Source organism: Macadamia integrifolia, chromosome 2 (assembly GCF_013358625.1).
Source record: "Macadamia integrifolia cultivar HAES 741 chromosome 2, SCU_Mint_v3, whole genome shotgun sequence".
NCBI classification, from domain to species: domain Eukaryota; kingdom Viridiplantae; phylum Streptophyta; class Magnoliopsida; order Proteales; family Proteaceae; genus Macadamia; species Macadamia integrifolia.
In genome coordinates, this window is record NC_056558.1 from 6,207,613 (window position 1) to 6,223,826 (window position 16,214).

The following is a 16,214-nucleotide window of genomic DNA, read 5'->3' on the forward strand; positions in this document are numbered from 1 at the left end:
TTGCCTGTAGGCCTGGAATTTTGGAACATTCAGTTACAGGGACTAAAATTGGGGGTGATAGCATGTTGTACAGATGCTAATTAGTAAATGTATAGGTTGTATGTAGTCCCTGTAAGTCCCTACAGCTGAATTGAGAGTTGTAGGTGTACAGTTGGCTAACCCAAGACTAGAAATTGGGTTTATTGTCTAATATGCTGGTAATATGGGTAATGTATGCTTGCTGTCCTCACCATAAGATTGTGCTCAGATTTGGGGAAAATGTCCCTACAGCCTCCTATAGTTCAGTGTTGGGATTGTACACAGGGAATCCCTTGTTCCTGTGTTAGAAACCTAACTGTGAGTGCTGGGTTGGTTTTGTGGGCTGTTGTCCATACCTTTAGGACAATGCATAGGCCTGCAACCATCTCTGTGATCACCCAAAAATCAGTGAAACCTGATATGAATAGGATTTCTATCCTAAAACTGAAAACCCATTTAGAAAAATAAGGCTTATGCAACATAATTGCTGAAATTATAATTGGGTATTATGAACCAATTAAGCCTGTGGTTGGGGGTAAGTACATGTCTGTATTTTATCCCTAGGGCTGACCATAGTCTAAAAAGACTTGGTATGTTGAGGAGAATTCTATTTCAAGGCTGGGACCACCATCTCAGAGCTAAAAAAAAAAAAAACGGTTGAGTGGTTTAGAGACCTACTTTCATCTTTAACTCACTTTTGAACCCCAAGAGTTGGGAATTAATTGTGTTTGAATTTGGGCATGTTTACCATCATATGACTACCCAATTATGCTTTTGGGTTTGCCCATGCCCAGATTGGGGGCTGCTTTTGCTGGAAAGCTCAGGTCAGCAGTGCTTGCTATGCACTGTTGAAATTCAACAAAGTAGGCCAAGTGTTGTGTGACGCCACGAAACCTGGCTTAGGGTTTTTGGACATCAACGGTCCACAGGATTTGTAAGTTCTAAGCGATAATGAACAGGGGTAGCATCCACACAAACATAAGTGCAAGCAAGAGTTAACTAAACTAAAATATGAAAATTCAAAGTTCAACTATCTACTGTTGAATTAAATTATGTCTTCAAAGTCTACATCATCTAAAAATAAAAATCATTGTCTTCTTCAAATTCATAAGCAGTGTCCTCTTGCTGATCAACAATAGGCTCAACATTCATGTCCTCTCTATAATAATCCTCACCAACGTCATTTGCAAGTTATTAGGGTAAGTCTCTAGGAAGAAACTTAGTGAGTAGAACCACAACACTAAACAAGTTTGAAATTGCGTCATACAACCAATAACAGAAAAGGCATATATATTATAGTATAAAAAAATTTTAAAAAAAAAAAAAAAAACAAGTGTACCACACATACTTACGGTTGTATTGCCCTATATAAGTACATATAATGACTCAAAAGAAACTAAACAATGAATTCACAATATCATCCATAAATGGCCAATGTGTCATAGTACCACATTGTCTCCACTCAATATACAAAAACTTGTAGAAGCTATCTAGTGACCAACCTCCCAAAGACTAATTCATATCTCCCGAAGGTCAAATAACAATTGGTAGATCCTACCAAGGGTAGGTTGCATCATCTAGTAGTCCACAGTTCCACTAAGGAAAAGTCCAATGAATCAATCTTCACCTCAAAATTATGACGTCAATGTTGATAAGGCGAGACAACAACAATAAAGTCATCCAAAAATGAAAAATATATATAAATACAAATAAGTTCAGAATTCAAGTGTGATCAATACTCTCATTCCCAAGGATTAAAGTATCGGTATCGGTCACCGTATCGGTCAGTCAAAATTAAGATACGTATCGGAGAGTATCGTATCGTATCGGAGATACACTAAGATACGCTAAAGATACACACATAAATGGATAGGAAATATTTTTTTAAACACTTTTGCATAAAGAGTTTGTTAAAAAAAACTATTGATAACATGTATTATGCATAAACACTAAATTGAGGGTATCGTACTAAGAATTCAAGGTTTGTAGTTGTCCCATAAATATAAAATCCTTGTTCCCAACCTTGATTTCCACTTTAGTTAGAGAGAAATATGACTGACAGCAACTTTGGAACAAAAACCCTTCAAAAAATCATGTTTTTCTGAAAAATTACCCATCTTGACCATTATATGACCATAGCGCACTGTATCGGTATATACCGATACTCACCGATACGTATTGATACTCACCGATACGTATCAACATATATCGATACTCACCGATACGTGCCAATATATACCGATATGTACCAATACATACCGAAACGTACATTTTACCTCAATTTTATAATTTTCATAGTCGTATCGAGGCATATCGTATCGTATCGATGTGTATTGGTAGTGTATTGATGCATATCGGTATGTATTGTAGGATATATATTGATACGAAAGGATTTTAAAAATTTCATGTATCGTATCGATGTGTATCGTATCGGTCGGCCAAATTTAAGATATGTATCGGAGGATATCGTATCGGTATCGGAGATACTTAAAACCATGCTCATTCCACATAATCAGTTTTTATGTGAACATGTCAATTTCAATTTTAGTTTTTGTAAAAGTCATCAAAACAACTACAAATAACAAATCAATGATCAAGGAAGTCTCACATCCCTCCTCAATCAAGGCCTGTAATATAAAGCATCATTACCACAACAAACAACACATCTCATACATCAAAACATTAAACTCATATGATATATGAATCATGTAATGCACAGTATATTCAGACAAAACTCATATGATATATGAATCATGTAATGCACATAGTATATTACTCTATGCAATCATAATTGCAAGATAAAACATAATATTAGTTACTAACATTATGTAATCAATGCTCCATATAGAAAATTCTGTTATATATATATATATATATATAATGCAAATCATGAAACAAAATTCAATTTGTTTCTTCATTCTCTCATGTACATAACATTAGGTTTGTAAAATCATATTTTAATGACAAAAGATCATGAAATCCAAGGTTTAGAATAGATCTAGTGTTCATAAATTTCTTTTTCGGATAACACTATAAACATTAAAAAAGTTAGGGTAGAGGTTCCACTCACCTTGATGTCGTTCCCAAAATTCTACTTTAACCTATTCTGCCTACTACGATAGAGAAATATAAAATAGATACCTCTGGAACTCCAAATAAGTTAATTTTTGATCCTATTGAAACCTAACTTATATATACAAGTCCCATATGAAAATCACCATTAGAAAACACCTCTTATGTTAGGTATCAATCTCCCTCAAAAACGATCTTTAGACTGTTATAGATCCTGACCAACAAATTTGAAAAATAAATTAACCCACTTTTTTGAACTCTTCACTTCCAACATTTTAGAGATTTAAAAGACTCATAAATGTTTTTATGATAAAAAAATCAGATTAAAACTTGAAATCTATATTCCTCCGTTACTACCCCCATTCTCGAGTACAGAAAATTCCCCTAACAATGACCTATCTGAATACATGAATTTTTTGATGTATCAAATCAACTCTAAATTTAATGGAAATTTTAAAAGATCCAGTAAACACATGCATATAATCCCCGTAATCAGATTATAAAAAAAAATACCTAACTATTTTCAATAATATGAATAATCTCATACTACTATTCTGCCCAACCCAAAAAATACTGTTAACATATCAAAATCTTATTTTCTCTCTCCTCAAATCCATAATCCAAAATCTCAAACCTTTAAATCATGATTAATACCCCAAGTAGAACATAAGAAAGTAATTAAATCATTCTAAGAAATCTTACATTGAAAATCGTTCGAAATCTTGATTTCTTTTCTCCTTTTTCTTCATCTTCTTTCTCCTCTTTCTTCTTCACAATACCTTTTCTTTTTCCTTTTGATTTTTCTTAAATAGAGGGTCAGAGGCAATAGAGCCATTTTTTTTGCTTCTATTTCCCCTCCCTAAATCATCTACAACTCTATCTCTACCTTTCCTACTTCATCTTTAACTCTCTCTCTTCCTATATTCTAGCCACAATTGATTTCTAGCTCTTTCTCTCACTTTTCCTACCTTATCTTACTTACTTTATGCTCAATGTTATCCAAATTTTAAAAGAAAAGTCTCAAATTTATTAGGAAATCCTTTATTTTTTTAATTATTAATTAGCAATAATTAGTTACTTAGTGTTGTTAGTTAATTAGGCCTTATCCACTTGTTATCTAATTATCCATGTGGATAATAAGTTAATATGTAAGTATATATATATATTATTCTTAAGTAATTCAATATTAGGGTTGACATTAAAATCATAGAATTAAAAGAAAATTCAAATTATGATCTAGTGGCAAAATGGTAGATCAAGGTTCAAGGGAAAAATGGTAATTTTTAGGACAAAAACCCTAAAGCTATTCTACAATGTAGTTACATCTAATGGATGATTTTTAGCACTTACCAAGGACTAATGCACCTTCAATGGTCTAGTATCCCCACTTTAAGTCACCCTGACCCTATAAGGGTTAAAAGATAAAAATACCCCTAGTCAGATTTCAGTGTATTACATATGGTTTATGAATTATGATATAAAACGGATCAATCAATTGGAATTGATTCCTTGGGTTTGGGACATGTCCACCTATATGAAAGGAACCCAGAGAAACCAAGTTGAGTGCTTAGAGGGGCAGGAACACCTTAGGCTAGTGGGGAGTTCAGCTGTTACACCTGTGCCCAAACCAGGTAAAATTAAACTTTTGTGATAGGTCTCGAGCCGGAGGTAAAAGTACCAATGGGTTCTGACTTATGCTAGCCCATTGTCAGAAAGGGAGAGATGACCCTACTTTCCCATACAACTCTTGCCTGTCCAATTGAAGGAGATTCAAGCCTTCTGACCCTAAGCAATAAGTGATCTAGCACCTCCCCACTTGAGTCCCAGCACATAGCGGAAATTATGGGAAGACCTTGTACGCATCCTAGGGTAACCCTCCTAGTGAATGGCCACAAGTGGATAGAAAGCTGTCAAAACACATCACTGATGTGGCCACCAGAAATAGCGGGGTTAAATCTGGTGACCTCACTCCACTGGCCCTTGTGGTGCTAAAATGGCTTCGATGCCCATGGGCACTGCTACTGGCATCGTGGATAGCTCTGACTAACCTCCCACACTACCTTTCACCCTCCCCCATGACTTGTACACCCCATGAGTCTAAGGAGGTGGACCCACGTATCCTAAATGACGACTTAACCCACTTGAGTCCCAGACAGGTGCCCTACCAAACGAACCCTAAGGGCCTTACTTTATATAGGAGAAGTGAGTTTATTTCTCACTTCTCATTTGCCTAAAACATGGAAGAGGGAGAGAAGTGAAGAAAAAGGGAGAAGGAGAAGGAGAACAAGGAGAACAAGGAGGAGAAGGTGGGAGAGCTCCTGGCTTCACGTGTGCTTGTCAGTTGCTACCGAAGGTAAGTGCTACCTTCCCCAAAACCCTCTTTTCCTTCATTTTGGGTTTTTAACTTTGAGCAAACTAGGGAATCATTGGGTTGGAGGGGTGAGCCTCGACCCCAATGCTTCTCGGAGGTCGGGATGGTGTGCATTGCACTCCCTCGTGTGTTTACTGAGTTCAAACCATGTCGATTGATCTCCGAAAACATTTTTTACTAGATATGAAGTTAGGTTTTCAACCATTCGATCGTCGTATCTCCCAAATGGATCAATGGAAACATGATTTGTTTGGCTTAAATGAGAGGTGGGAAGACCCCCTATAATCTACATGGAACAAATCCCGATGATTGGGCCCCAGCAGGCACATCCCCCAAAAAGTGGCATAATTCTAGGTTTACCATGGTAAAAAACCACCGAAAACACATAGGATAAATCCGATGGGTTTTTTCTAATGAACCAGAAGCTCTTAGGGAGCTTCTACTCAGGCCATCGAAAACAACAGTCCTATTTCCGATAACTCAAGCCTATTTTCAGTGACCTGAATCCGGTGACCTATTTTGTACTGTCAAAATTGACTGTACTTGTACCTTCTGGGGTAGACCTAGTGGGTCCCACTTTGATATTTTCGACACTTGTTGATGCCCGTTTACCTTTTACCTAGGACAAAGACAATCATAGAACGGTGAGGCCTAGCGGGGTTTGACATCGGGTTTACAACTTGTGATTTCACCCGTCCAATCTACAGACGATGTGAGTGGTGGTTTGACTTTGTTTTGCAAAGTTTTTAATATTGTAGAATTGTGTACATGTTATAGCAATCCTGTGTAGATATTCTAAATTCTTGAATGATTTATGTGAATTGTCTAACACGCCATGATGTATTTGAATTGTATAATATATTTGAATTTGGAATTGTATATATATTGTGAAATGTGTGACAGGATCCCGTGTGGCCGAGGTGATTCTGGTACCGTGATCGCAGTGTTGATGATTGACTTATGCATTGGGTGTGTATTAGAGTTAGCTATAGTTTTGGGTGCACTTTGTGGCTAATGGTAATTCTGATATCGTGTACTCCACGGCTATACTTGGATATGGGTGGTGCGATTTGTGGCCGGTGGTAATTATGGTATAGTGTATCCCATACTTAATTGCTTGTATGCTGATAGGCTTGGACCTGGATGCAATGTGGTCGATGGTTCTGGTGATATGCAACGCATATAGTATATTGTGGTTAGGTTACATTCCTTATGCTACGGCCCCTTGTCAATAAGGGGTAAGGTGTTGGATAACCCAGTTGTAGTATATTCGATGAACCCTTCTAGAATGCCACTTCTACGGTACAATATGATTGTTGTCGGAGGTGAAAACTAGTTTGGCTTGACCGATGGTAATTCTTGTATCGTGACTGCCAGGAGGGGTTTATCAGGGTTTGCTAGGTGATTGATGATCTCATTCTGGGACTGACAAGTTCCTAATCATGACTAGGTTTGTATCATTGGGTAATCAATGTGCGAGTTCCGGGACTAGGGATATAACCTAATGCATCGTAGTCGCATGAACCTGACTTAGTTGTATGTTAGGTGGTTTAATTTAAAATGACTTGCACCATTCGCATCATGGACTATGTGTTTATGCTTGCATCATTCGCATCATGGACTATGTGTATATGCTTGCATGAACCCCACCCCTCACTGAGCTAGTTGGAGCTTAACCCACCTATGTGTTGCTTTTTAGATGATGATGCAGGTATTGTAGTGCCATTGGGTAGTGACACTTCTTCTCTTGTGTCCGAGTATAGAGCCGGTGACTGGTGGTACCAGAAGCTAAGGAGCACGACCCCGACTGTGCATGTGATATCTATGCGTATGCAGCACCTTGAGCTGGGTGGTGGTCTGTTGTCCCCCTGATACCCTATTTTTGGATGCTATTCTTTTTTAGGTACTATATGTATGTTTTGAATAGATGTGAATAGAATAACTTTTGTTATGTAATACATTAACATTAGATGTATTCCCCACTTGATTTTGATTTCACTTTATTTTACTCTAATTCTGTTGCAATTGTTCAATTGGCTTGGTATTGTGCAATTGTGATGGTTAAGATAATGCTATCAAAGATCCTGGTAGAGTAATAAGACGAGTAAGCGTCTTATTCACACCATTAGTTTCTTAGTATTGGGAGCGGGGTGTGACGTCAGCAGTTGCCAGGAGTTTCTGTTAAAACCTCCATCGATGGGTGCCTATGGCAGGCCGGTGTCCCTTCATCAGACCTACTTATGGATGTTTTTGCAGAGAAAATTCCCTCTATTTCTACTATCCTTGCCCCAATCACTTGTAAGGTGTGTTCAATGGCCAAATTGGTCAAGTTAGGGCTCTGATTGATGGACAGTTGGACAATGGTTGTGTGGGTTGTGGATACAACCTACATATGGTCTATTAGGTTAGGTGGACCTGTATAGGTCAGTGTATGGGATAGATGCTAACACAGGTCATTATCCTTCTCAATGGTTTGTGATTGGGTTCTGGTGAGGGAATTCAACAGAAATTTTAGATTAAAGATGTCTTTGGATAGAATAAATAAAATCTAACATTAAATAACTGATTGATATTTAGGAACCTATACTCGGCAAGGATACCCACATTTGAGACTTCGTAATTAGAATGAAATATATTAAATGAAAATAGATCATGTGCTTGTGCATTTGTGACATCATATATTATTGATATTGTTGTGAACATACATTGGCACTATAATTAGATATGTATGCTTGCCTTCTCACCCCTCACTGGGCTAGTCTAGCTCACCCCTTATGGATTTCTGTTTTTAGATGGTGGAACTAGAGCTGAAGCCGACAAGAGTTCAATAAAGGTTGTGAGGCTGTGTCTGCGAGACACTGTGGATTTGACAGTTGTTCCCTTTTTATATTGTGATTTATATTTACATGAAATGTATGATGTATTATCTATGTAACTGTGGGTTAATTCAAATTGGGCCTAAAATAATAGTGGACAAGTTTCCTTTATCCAAGAATCTCCAAGTGATTGGGGCTCAGTTGCTTGATTATCAAGCTATGGAAGGATTCTCTTGTGATCTTCCAAAATCGGAGGTTCTCGAGTGTCCATGAGTAGCTCAGTTGTTCGGTTATGCCTATGAGTAACTCGGTCACTTAGCAGTTGAGCCACGGATGCTGGTGTGTAGGTGACCGATCTACATGCTAGTACTTGTTCACTTTCTCGACTTAAGTTGTCCTACGGTTCGGGCTTTGGCTTCCTTGCTCAGCCCTGGTTCCACACGTTTGGCTAGTATTAACGAGCTACTTTAACCATAATAATGATGATGTTGATGCAATTCCAAAAACTCCATTGGATGATACCTTGCCAACAGGTTATTATAAAAGTCAAGATCCAGAAATTGATCATTCTAGAGTCAATAGAAGACTTGATAGGACACCTGTGGGATTTAGATTTGCATCATGGAACATTGGATCTCTAACAGGTAAGAGTATGAAGTTGATAGATGTTATGCAGAAAATAAAGATTAATGTTGCGTGTGTTCAAGAAACGAGATAGAATGGTAGTAAACGTAAGAGGTTGGACAACTTTAAGCTATGGTCTTGGGAAATGAAAGTGGGAGAGGGGGAGTGGGCATAGTGGTTGACAAAGATCTTAAAGATGACTTTGTGGAAGTTAAGAAACTCAGAGATAGGATTCTCGCCATTAAACTAGTGCTTGGCTAGATTATCAACATAGTTTGCGCTTATGTACCCCAAACAGTTATTGATGATAGGGTTAAGGTACAATTCTGGGAGGATAAGGATGAATTGATGAAGGACCTTGGCCAGGGGGAGAAAATTATTATTAGTGGAGACCTTAATGGCCATGTAGGCAAGGATCGTAAAGGCTTTGAAGAGGTGCATGGAGGATATGGACTTAGGGAGAGGAATGTAGAAGGGACCTCCATGTTGGACTTTGGGATAGCATATGACCTCTGCATCACGAATACCTTTTTTGAGAAGAGAGAATAGCATTTGGTTACTTATAAGAGTGGACTGCATACAAGCCAAATTGATTTCTTTTTTACCAGAAAATCCGACAGACTACTTGGTAAAGATTGTAAGGTTATTCTAGGAGAGAGTTTAACGGAGCAACATCAACTACTGGTCTTAGATATACATCTTAGTATGAGGTCACACAAGAATGTGAAACAAGTATGCCTGAAGATTAATTGGTGATGACTACATGGAGTACCCCTAAAATCCTTTACAGATAAAGTGATTGAACAAGGCACGTGGGATTGTGTAGGGAATACTAACGAGATGTGGACTGCAATGATGACTTGCATTAAGAATGTGGCTAAAGTGGTCCTAGGGTTCTCTAATGGTAGGTGGCATACTCCTAGAGAGACTTGGTGGTGGAACAACGAGGTCCAGGCCACCATTAAAAATAAGAAGGATTGTTTTAAGACGTGGCCGAGGACTGACGAGAATGAGGATAGAGTAAGATATCACATAGCAAGGAATGAGCTAGGAAGATTGTGGATAAAGCTAGGGAAAAGAAATATGATGAGCTATATGAAAAACAAAATATAAGGGAGGGAAAAAAAACTGATGTATAGGATAGCTAAAATAAGAGAGGATGAGCAGGGATTTGGACCATATCAGATGCATCAAAAGTGAGGATGGTAGAGTGCTTGTACGGAATGAGGACATTATCCTACTAAATTGAGATACTATAGCTAATAGGTTGGACCCACTGGAGGAGGGGAGTAGACATGATTCCAACACACCCGATGGACATTTATTGCAAGTTGGTGAATAGGAGGTTAAAGAGGCTCTACAAAGGATGAATGTAGGTAGAACTTTGGGACCGGATGAGATTCCAATTGAAGTTTGGAAGAGCTTAAGAGGACAGGGGTGTTTTGGCTAACCAAGTTGTTCAATAAAATCCTGAGTACAAAAACTATGCCAGATGAGTGGAGAAGCATTGTGGTTCCAATTTATAAGAACAAAAGTGATGCCTAGAATCGCAACAACTACAGAGACATAAAACTTATGAGTCATACCATGAAACTTTGGAAAAATATTATTGAGACCTTTTTAAGAGAGAAAACTGAGGTATCAAAGAATCAATTTGGTTTTATGCCAAGGAGATCCCCAACAGAAGCTATTTACCTCCTACGGAGGCTTATGGAAATATTTAGAGCCCACAAAAAAGACCTCCATATGGTATTTGTTGACTTAGAAAAAACCTATGATAGAGTACCAAGAGAGCTAATCTGGCATATCCTAGAGAAGAGAAGGGGTATGGTTAATTATGCAGATATAATTAAGGACATATACGAGGAAGTGGTGACGAGTGTCAAAACAACAAAGGGTCAAAGTAACGAACTCCCAATCGTAGTTTGGCTACACTAAGGTTCTGCTCTAAGTCCTTATTTGTTTGCACTCATTATGGATGATCTTACTAGGCACATCCAAGACTCGGTTTTGTGGTGTGCTATTTGCTGATGATATTGTTCTAATAGATGAAACTGTGGATGGGATTAATAGTAAACTGGAGCAATGGAGATCATGCTTGGAATCAAGAGGATTTAGGATATGCAGGATGAAGACCAAATATATGATATGCCCCTTCAGCCAATCTAAAGTAGGGGAGGGAGTGGGGAAACTCGGGGAACAGGATCTACCCCAGAGTGATTATTTTAAATACATGAGATCCATCATTGCCAAAGAGGGAGACATAGATGATGATGTTTCCCACTAGATTAAAGTTGGGTTGATGAAATGACGAGGTGCATCAAGAATGCTATATGACAAAAGAGTGCCCACTAAACTCAAGGAAAAATTTTACAAGATAGTCATTCGACCAGCTATAATGTATAGAGCAGAGTGTTGGGCGGTCAAGAAGAGTACTTTAAATAAACTGACTATAGCGGAGATGAGAATGTTGAGAGGCTGCGCGGGAAGACCAGAAGAGATAGGATAAGGAATGATTGTATTAGAAACGCCTTGGGGGTTGCACCAATCCAGGACAAATGTTGTGAGTCCTGATTGAGGTGGTATGACCATGTTCAACGGAGACCTATGGATGCCCCAATACAGAAGGCTGACCAGATGTATTTTGTGGGAGCCAGAAAAGGTAGGGGTAGGCCTAAGGTGACTATTGACGAAGTGGTTTGGAAAGATATGCAAAGGATTGGGCTTGATCCTAATATGACTTCGGATAGAGTTTTGTGGAGGACAAGGACTCGTGTTGCCGTCCCCTTATAGGCGATGTTTCCCATTATGTGTCTTTCTCTATTGCTTTACCGTCTTCTCTTATATCAATTTTTCTTCATTTTTTAGCCTCTCTCTTGGGCTTCTTTATTTTCTAATTTCAATATCGGATCCATATGGCTAGCCCCAGTTAGTTGGGATAAGATTTTGGTTGTTGATGTTGTTGTTAGTAGAACAATTGGGATGGAACGTGCCATACAGGCCCTAACTGAGTCGGTTGCAAATAAGAATACCACAACCCCAAACTGTATGCCTGCCTCAACTCCAATGGGTCTCTCACTAAATATCATAAATTTCAGCACTTTTTTCTGTGTTATTGGAAACCATGGTTGATATCCCAAGAGAGTTGCATTTGATGTGTGCAAGAAGATACTGGTGGACCAGGAATAGAGAGAATTATTCATTGCTCTCACTAGTGACACAAAAGAATGCGCTTTTGATGTGTTAGATTAATGTTGATACCTTTAATTTTTTGAATATGGATGATTGTACTGAAATACTTTTATGATATTTTGTAGTAGGATTGATGCTCTTTGTTAGATACACTTGATGTAGAAGGGAAACTTTTTGCTCACTTTTTAACTAGCAAGGAAATATTTTACTATGATCGTTGTAAAATTATTTGGGATGTCTTTTGTTTTAAACACTTATTACATTAGAGAATGTCTATGCTTGTTGGATTATTAAAGTTTCATAGATGTCTTGGTACATTCATCAGGAGATGAACATTTGTATAACACTAATAAGTTGGATAATTGATATTGGAACAGTTATGGCAAATGTCTATAATACTCCAACAATCTCTTCTAATGACGATGGTGGAGAAAAATTGATTCCTGCAAAAATTTTGATAACACAATATCATTATTTGAGTAATCTCTACAATATAGAACCACTTAGGTATAGTGCATTCAGAGGGGTTGCATGGGTACATGAGTTGTTGTATGGGCATGCGAACCAGTGTTACGAAGAATTTTCCATGGAATGACACGTGTTCTTAAAATTATGCCTACTAATGAAACCACGTGGTTGGTTACAAGACAGTCATACTATTAGGGTAAATGAGAAACTAGCAATATTCATGTATAGAATAATAGGAATAGGTTCTACCAATAGAGCAGTTGAGGAAAGATTCCAACATTCAGGACAGATTGTTAGTTATTACTTTGGCAAAGTGTTGCAAGCGGTGCTTAAAATTTCTAAGAAGCATATCAAAGCCCCGTCTTTCGATGAGATTCCCATGGAGATAATTGCGAATGAACAAATGGTGACCAAATTTTAAGGTAAAATGGAATTTTTCTTTCTAATAAAGTTAAATCACTTTTTAACTTCTAATCATTTTTTGTTTCACATAATAGCACTTTCAATTGTTTTTAATTAAGAGTGCATTGGTGGTACACATGTTACTGCTATAGTTCCCAAGGGAAAACAAATCCCATATCAAGGATGGAAAATCAAGGAATGTGAAGGATAAGGCTTTGTAAAAAACCTAGATTCTCTTCTTTTTTATTTTCCAACCAGCCTTGGAAGCAATTATGATTTTCCCTACCCTGAGAAAATAAACCAGTGAATGGGAAGGATGAGAATCTTTGATCTCGGTTAATCGGAGATATCAGTGAATATCGTACGACTGCCGCCATTCAAGATAAGTAGTTGGGATTACTAATTGAAAACTAGATAATAACTCAAAATGTGATGTGTGCCTACTTGTTTGACAAAAAATTCACATTCCTATATGCAGGTTGGGAAGACGGTGTATTCAATAAAGCCTTAGAGGATACTATTGCGATTTCCTCATCCTCCCCAAAGTATATCAATTTCCAAACTATTATGTATGCAAATAACTATTGTGTATGAATTTAATATCTTGCTTTATCATATTATAAGGAAATATTATGTTATGGACTCAAGATATGCGAGTATGAATGGGTATTTGACACCATTCAAAGGATAAAGATATCAATATACCAGATTATGATAGTGGGAGAAGAAAACCCCCAAGTACTAAAGAATTTTTCAATTCTAGACATTCCTCTTTAAGGAATCATATTGAGAGTTGTTTTGGGATTTTAAAATCAATATTCCCAAATTTAAGAAAACTGCTTCAATTCTCCATTAGTTACCAAAGTTACATTATGATAGCTTATTGTGAACTTCATAACTACATCAAATCTGAACATGCAATAGATAAACTTTTCAGACAATTCGAAGATGACGACATTGTCGATACTAATGAAGAGAGAGCCAGGGTAATCGATGTTCATGAGGAACAGGAAGATGGAAACGTTGTTGGTACTTATACAACAATTTATCAAGGTAGTCAATGTTTGCAAGGAAGCGAGATGAATGAGCTAAGGATACGAATTGCAAATCAAATGGTAGTAGATGAGGGTTACACCCCGATTTGATTGTTTATGAACTAAAATTTCAACAAACCTATCTGCAGCTATGGTTTTTATTTTATAATTCCTATAAACTTTCACGAGATACCCTTTTTTTTTTTTTTTTTTTTTTGAGATGAATGTGGATGTTTTTTTATGCTTTCATCCTTATAATAGATAATATACAGAATGGTATTTCATATTACTCATAACTTGTGATGTTGCTTAATCATTATGACTTGTAGATCCATGTCTGATACTGAAGTCCATCCTATGAGTCATTGTGGTAATGGTCGGATGTGGTAGAATGGGTGGACGTAATGGTAAAAAATTTACCATGACCATAAACCAAAACCACAACCACAAGTAGCACAAGCATATCCACAGGAACGAACATAATTACTAGAGACCGTTGGTTACAATATATTGTTGTCGGGTTACTCATCATTGTATACATATGGCTCATCTTACATACATATATATGATGATAACCTTTGCATGGGATTTTATGTAATTTGATAATTTCTTTACATTTATGTATTTCCTTCAAGTGTAATGGTACGTTAAAAGAAAATCTAATTAACAAAGTAAACTTCCTCATCTATGTTAAATTTGACCATAATGGCATGTCTATTATTATGATTTCAATGCTAAGAAGTGATTTTGTATAAAGCGTCTGCAAAGCATTGTTTTCATTCTTTCCTTGTCCTAAGAACATTTCTCAAATAGTTTTACCAAACACCAAACTATTTCCACAACATGGAATAAATAATGAACTCTTTTGTGGAAAGAACATTCTCCAGGAATCATGGTTTTAAGTATCTCCGATACCGATACGATACCCTTCGATACGTATCTTAAATTTAGTCGACCAATACGATACACACCGATACGATACATTGAATTTTTTAAATCATTTCGTATCAATATATATCCTACAATACATACCGATATGCATCAATACACCACTAATACACATCGATACGATACGACATGCCTCAATACGACTCTATGAAAAATATAAAATTGAGGTAAAATGTACGTTTCGATATGTATTGGTACGTATCGGTGAGTATCGATATATATATATCGGTACATATCGGTGAATATCAATACGTATCGGCGCTACGGTCATATAATGGCCAATATGGGTAATTTTTCAGAAAAAAATGATTTTTTGAAAGGTTTTTGTTCCAAAGTTGCTGTCATCCATTTTTCTCTATAAATAAAGTGGAAATCAAGGTTGGGAACAAGGATTTTACATTTATGGGACAACTACAGACCTTGAATTCTTAGTACGATACCCTCAATTTAGTATTTATGCATAATACATGTTATCAATAGTTTTTTTTAACAAATTCTTTATGCAAAAGTGTTTAAAAAAATGTTTCCTATCCATTTATGTGTGTATCTTTAACGTATCTTAGTGTATCTCCTATACGATACGATACCCTCCGATACGTATCTTAATTTTGACCGACCGATACCGATACTTTAATCCTTGTCAGGAATAGAAATGTTAACAAAAGGCCCTAACAAGGTCTTCTCTACATATCCACACCACCCCCTCCCCTGCTCCCCCTCTTATTTTTTTTCTTTTTTTTGGTTAGAATTCTCCTTCCCATTTTAAGTCATATGACATTGTCAAAGACGCGATATTTTGGACAAGGAGACAACATCCACTACTCACATCAAAATTTCAATCCAACTATCACTAAAGCATTGAGAAATTTTGGCCTAAAGAGGCTGCCCAAATCACCAAGGGGTATATGAACATTCATGGATTTGAATCTGAAATCTTACACTTGGCCAATCAAAGCAAGACTCGGTCCCTCACTAATACAAATTGCCACATACCACTTATTTGAACCAAATACAGAAAATGAAGGCTTTATTCACCGATCGAGTAATGGATATTTTGCCTTGATATATTTCTTAAGGGTTGTGCCATCCTGACCATATTCAGAATTTATTGGATAAACCATATGTCAAATCAGTGGCCTTCCCCAAACTTTTGTGAAAAAACTGAAAATTACCACGATGTGGACAATGTGCAGATCCATTAAGGTGAATAAAGCATATAGAAATGAGTTGGATAAAGTGTATACTTGTCATCTTTCTTTTTTTTTTTTT